Source organism: Oncorhynchus mykiss, chromosome 11 (genome assembly GCF_057628025.1).
Source record: "Oncorhynchus mykiss isolate SJ-2025 chromosome 11, ASM5762802v1, whole genome shotgun sequence".
NCBI classification, from domain to species: domain Eukaryota; kingdom Metazoa; phylum Chordata; class Actinopteri; order Salmoniformes; family Salmonidae; genus Oncorhynchus; species Oncorhynchus mykiss.
In genome coordinates this window covers 14,030,082-14,036,081 of record NC_143032.1, presented here as the reverse complement: position 1 = coordinate 14,036,081, position 6,000 = coordinate 14,030,082, and positions in this window count along the sequence as shown.

The window sequence follows — 6,000 nt, the reverse complement described above, 5'->3', positions numbered from 1 at the left end:
GAATACGCTGATTCGGTGTGCGAGTTCATTAGAACGTGCGTTGAAGATGTCGTTCCCATAGCAACGATTAAAACATTCCCTAACCAGAAACCGTGGATTGATGGCAGCATTCGTGTGAAACTGAAAGCGCGAACCACTGCTTTTAATCAGGGCAAGGTGTCTGGTAACATGACCGAATACAAACAGTGCAGCTATTCCCTCCGCAAGGCTATCAAACAAGCTAAGCGCCAGTACAGAGACAAAGTAGAATCTCAATTCAACGGCTCAGACACAAGAGGCATGTGGCAGGGTCTACAGTCAATCACGGACTACAGGAAGAAACCCAGCCCAGTCACGGACCAGGATGTCTTGCTCCCAGGCAGACTAAATAACTTTTTTGCCCGCTTTGAGGACAATACAGTGCCACTGACACGGCCTGCAACGAAAACATGCGGTCTCTCCTTCACTGCAGCCGAGGTGAGTAAGACATTTAAACGTGTTAACCCTCGCAAGGCTGCAGGCCCAGATGGCATCCCCAGCCGCGCCCTCAGAGCATGCGCAGACCAGCTGGCCGGTGTGTTTACGGACATATTCAATCAATCCCTATACCAGTCTGCTGTTCCCACATGCTTCAAGAGGGCCACCATTGTTCCTGTTCCCAAGAAAGCTAAGGTAACTGAGCTAAATGACTACCGCCCCGTAGCACTCACATCCGTCATCATGAAGTGCTTTGAGAGACTAGTCAAGGACCATATCACCTCCACCCTACCTGACACCCTAGACCCACTCCAATTTGCTTACCGCCCAAATAGGTCCACAGACGATGCAATCTCAACCACACTGCACACTGCCCTAACCCATCTGGACAAGAGGAATACCTATGTGAGAATGCTGTTCATCGACTACAGCTCGGCATTCAACACCATAGTACCCTCCAAGCTCGTCATCAAGCTCGAGACCCTGGGTCTCGACCCCGCCCTGTGCAACTGGGTACTGGACTTCCTGACGGGCCGCCCCCAGGTGGTGAGGGTAGGCAACAACATCTCCTCCCCGCTGATCCTCAACACTGGGGCCCCACAAGGTTGCGTTCTGAGCCCTCTCCTGTACTCCCTGTTCACCCACGACTGCGTGGCCACGCACGCCTCCAACTCAATCACCAAGTTTGCGGACGACACAACAGTGGTAGGCTTGATTACCAACAACGATGAGACGGCCTACAGGGAGGAGGTGAGGGCCCTCGGAGTGTGGTGTCAGGAAAACAACCTCACACTCAACGTCAACAAAACTAAGGAGATGATTGTGGACTTCAGGAAACAGCAGAGGGAACACCCCCCTATCCACATCGATGGAACAGTAGTGGAGAGGGTAGCAAGTTTTAAGTTCCTCGGCATACACATCACAGACAAACTGAATTGGTCCACTCACACAGACAGCATCGTGAAGAAGGCGCAGCAGCGCCTCTTCAACCTCAGGAGGCTGAAGAAATTCGGCTTGTCACCAAAAGCACTCACAAACTTCTACAGATGCACAATCGAGAGCATCCTGGCGGGCTGTATCACCGCCTGGTATGGCAACTGCACCGCCCTCAACCGTAAGGCTCTCCAGAGGGTAGTGAGGTCTGCACAACGCATCACCGGGGGCAAACTACCTGCCCTCCAGGACACCTACACCACCCGATGTCACAGGAAGGCCATAAAGATCATCAAGGACATCAACCACCCGAGCCACTGCCTGTTCACCCCGCTATCATCCAGAAGGCGAGGTCAGTACAGGTGCATCAAAGCTGGGACCGAGAGACTGAAAAACAGCTTCTATCTCAAGGCCATCAGACTGTTAAACAGCCACCACTAACACTGAGTGGCTGCTGCCAACACACTGACACTGACTCAACTCCAGCCACTTTAATAATGGGAATTGATGGGAAATGATGTAAATATATCACTAGCCACTTTAAACAATGCTACCTTATATAAATGTTACTTACCCTACATTATTCATCTCATATGCATACGTATATACTGTACTCTATATCATCGATGGTATCCTTATGTAATACATGTATCACTAGCCACTTTATACTATACTATGCCACTTTGTTTACATACTCATCTCATTTGTACATACTGTACCCGATACCATCTACTGTATCTTGCCTATGCTGCTCTGTACCATCACTCATTCATATATCCTTATGTACATATTCTTTATCCCCTTACACTGTGTACAAGACAGTAGTTTTGGAATTGTTAGTTAGATTACTTGTTATTACTGCATTGTCGGAACTAGAAGCACAAGCATTTCGCTACACTCGCATTAACATCTGCTAACCATGTGTATGTGACAAATAAAATTTGATTTGATTTGATGTAAAAAATGTGTGCCATGTAAAATATGTGCCATGTAAAAAAGCTAACGTTTAAGTTCCTTGCTCTGAACATGAGAACATATGAAAGTTGGTGGTTCCTTTTAACATGAGACTTCAATATTCCAACCAAGAGGTTTTAGGTTGTAGTTAATATATTTGTATTTCATATACCTTTGACTATTGGATGTTCTTATAGGCACTATAGTATTGCCAGTGTAACAGTATAGCTTCCGTCCCCTCCTCGCCTCGAACCAGGAACACAACGACAACAGCCACCCTCGAAGCAGCGTTACCCATCGCTCCACAAAAGCCGCGGCCCTTGCAGCACAAGGGGAATAACTACTCCAAATCTAAAAGCGAGTGATGTTTGAAACGGTATTAGCGCACACTCAGCTAACTAGCTAGCCATTTCACATTGGTTACACCAGCCATTAGGCTGATAGGCTTGAAGTCATAAACAGCGGTGTTTTTGCGAAGAGCTGCTGGCAAAATGCACGAAAGTGCTGTTTGAATGAATGATTACGGGCCTGCTGCTGCTCAGTCAGACTGCTCTATCAAATCAGACTTAATTATAACATAATAACACACAGAAATACGAGCCTTTGGTCATTAATATGGTTGAATCCGGAAACGATCATTTCAAAAACAAAACGTTTATTATTTCAGCAAAATACGGAACCGTTCGGTATTTTATCTAACGGGTGGCATCCCTAAGTCTAAATATTCTAGTTACATTGCACAACCTTCAATGTTATTTCATAATTACTTAAATTCTGGCAAATTAGTTCGCAATGAGCCAGGCAGCCCAAACTGTTGCATATACCCTAACTCTGCGTGCAATGAATGCAAGAGAAATGACACAATTTCACCTGGTTAATATTGCCTGCTAAACTGGATTAGTAGTTTTAACTAGTGATTATGATTGATTGTTTTTTTATAAGATACGTGTAATTCTAGCTAGCAATTTACATTGGCTTCTACTGCATTCGCGTAACAGGCAGGCTACTCGTGGAGTGCAATGGTTAGAGCGTTGGACGAGTTAACTGTAGGTTGCAAGATTGGATCCCCAGAGCTGACAAGGTGAAATCTCTCGTTCTGCCCCTGAACAAGGCAGTTAACCCACTGTTCCTAGGCCGTCATTGAAAATAAGAATGTGTTCTTAACTGACTTGCCTAGTTAAATAAAGGTATTAAAAAAAATGGAAATCGGCGCCCAAAAATACGATTTCCGATTGTTATGAAAACTTGAAATCGGCCATTCCGATTAATCGGTAGACCTCTACTCCAGAGGGGTCAGACATACTAGCAAAAGATGAAGTGATACACACTCATCTATTTTCTGTGCAAGAAGATAGACCTGAAGAAGAGACCTCAGTCTGGGAACTCCTCCACCTCCAAGAGCATCTCTCCCACCCTGACCCCATCTCCATCCCCCACCCCCAAGCCTGCCCTGGGGGACTCCCTGTCCTCTGCCTCCTCCCACCCACGCTCCAAGAGCAGCGGCGGCTCCAGTAGTGGCACCATCACCGACGAGGGTGAGCCTGGGCATCTGTGGTTGGTATGAATACTTTAAAAACACACCCTTCCTCTGCTGATCTCTGCTTGTCTCTTACTACAAACAGATGAACTATCCAGTATCCTGATGAACAGATGAACTATCCAGCCCATATTCGAAGAGCAAGAGGTATGTGTTATTCACACTATATCAGTGTCTCCTGACCCCTCCTGTCTCAGCCTCCAGTATTTATGCTGCAGTAGTTTATGTGTCGGGGGGGCTAGGGTCAGTTTGTTATATCTGGAGTACTTCTCCTGTCCTATTCGGTGTCCTGTGTGAATCTAAGTGTGCGTTCTCTAATTCTCTCCTTCTCTCTTTCTTTCTCTCTCTCGGAGGACCTGAGCCCTAGGACCATGCCCCAGGACTACCTGACATGATGACTCCTTGCTGTCCCCAGTCCACCTGGCCGTGCTGCTGCTCCAGTTTCAACTGACTTGAGCCCTAGGACCATGCCCCAGGACTACCTGACATGATGACTCCTTGCTGTCCCCAGTCCACCTGACCGTGCTGCTGCTCCAGTTTCAACTGTTCTGCCTTATTATTATTCGACCATGCTGGTCATTTATGAACATTTGAACATCTTGGCCATGTTCTGTTATAATCTCCACCCGGCACAGCCAGAAGAGGACTGGCCACCCCACATAGCCTGGTTCCTCTCTAGGTTTCTTCCTAGGTTTTGGCCTTTCTAGGGAGTTTTTCCTAACCACCGTGCTTCTACACCTGCATTGCTTGCTGTTTGGGGTTTTAGGCTGGGTTTCTGTACAGCACTTTGAGATATCAGCTGATGTACGAAGGGCTATATAAATAAATTTGATTTGATTTGATATCATAAGCCAAGTTGTATTTGCTACTTATTATGAAATGTTCATGGCTTACATGTCATTTCATCCAGGGTTGGGGTCAAATCCATTTCAATTCTAGTCAATTTAGGAAATATACTGAAAATCCAATTTACCTTAATGAGGAAAATGTTGAATTGGAATTTGGTTTACTTTTTGAATTGAATGGAATTGACCTCAACCCTGATTTCATCCACTCAGTCAGTCAGTCAGTCAGTGTGCATCCACTACAGGTGGATATGGAGGCTTTCTTTACTCTGACAGATGGAGATTTAAAGGAATTGGGGATTAAGACAGATGGGCCGAGGTATCAAATACTGGCAGCAATTTCTGAACTCAATGCTGGGAAGGTCATTTTCATTCTTTACTAAACCCCCTTTCTGTGTTCCCTGCCTATTTATTTGTTTTATTTATATAGTGTTTAGTTACCAAAGAGGGTTTACACCTTGATACATCCAATGAAAATATAGAAATTATTATTATTCACCTGAATTGTTGCTGCAGGGGAGAGAGGCAGATTTTGCAGTAGACCATCCACAACATCCAGTCCTCCTTTGGCAGCAGTACCAGTAACCCCAGACCACCAGGACATCTACGCTGTGAGTGTTATGACATCACAAATCCCTAACCAGGATGCAGGACACATGGTGTCTGAATCCAATATTACACATGTTAAAATCCCACCTATAAACCTATGTCGCCATCACTTCCTTAAATTGCATTCACAGCCTGACTGTAATTAGTAGGCATATAAGATAATAATTCTGTTCTGTAGTTCCTACAGGCTGGGTCCGACACCAGGTGCGCACCTCTAACAAGAGGTAACAGGCATGACACTCCGATTGAAGACCAACCGTATAGGAAGTCAGAGTTGACCCTATAACCCAGGTGTGAGGAGACTCTTCTGGACGCCAGTGTTACAGAACACTCCCAGTGGGGGAGAACACTGCAGCAAAGAACCCACTGAAGGGACCCCATGACCCACAACTGGGAGGTGGTCTGCTACTTACCGACATAGCACAACGTGACGTGCAGCCATCCTTCATTGCCATGGCAACAGGGCTGTCATAGGGGAGATACAGTAGAGGGAGTGAGCGGGTACTAGGAAAGAAAATGTCTAGTCATGCCTTAATGGATGTGGGAGATGAAAGCCTTTAGGCTGAGATTGAGACTGTTGCGACAAGCGCTGATGATGTACGAGAGAGTGAGTGAGAACGGACTTTCAGGCCCAGTTCCCTAGATACAGATTATGTCTAGTCCTGG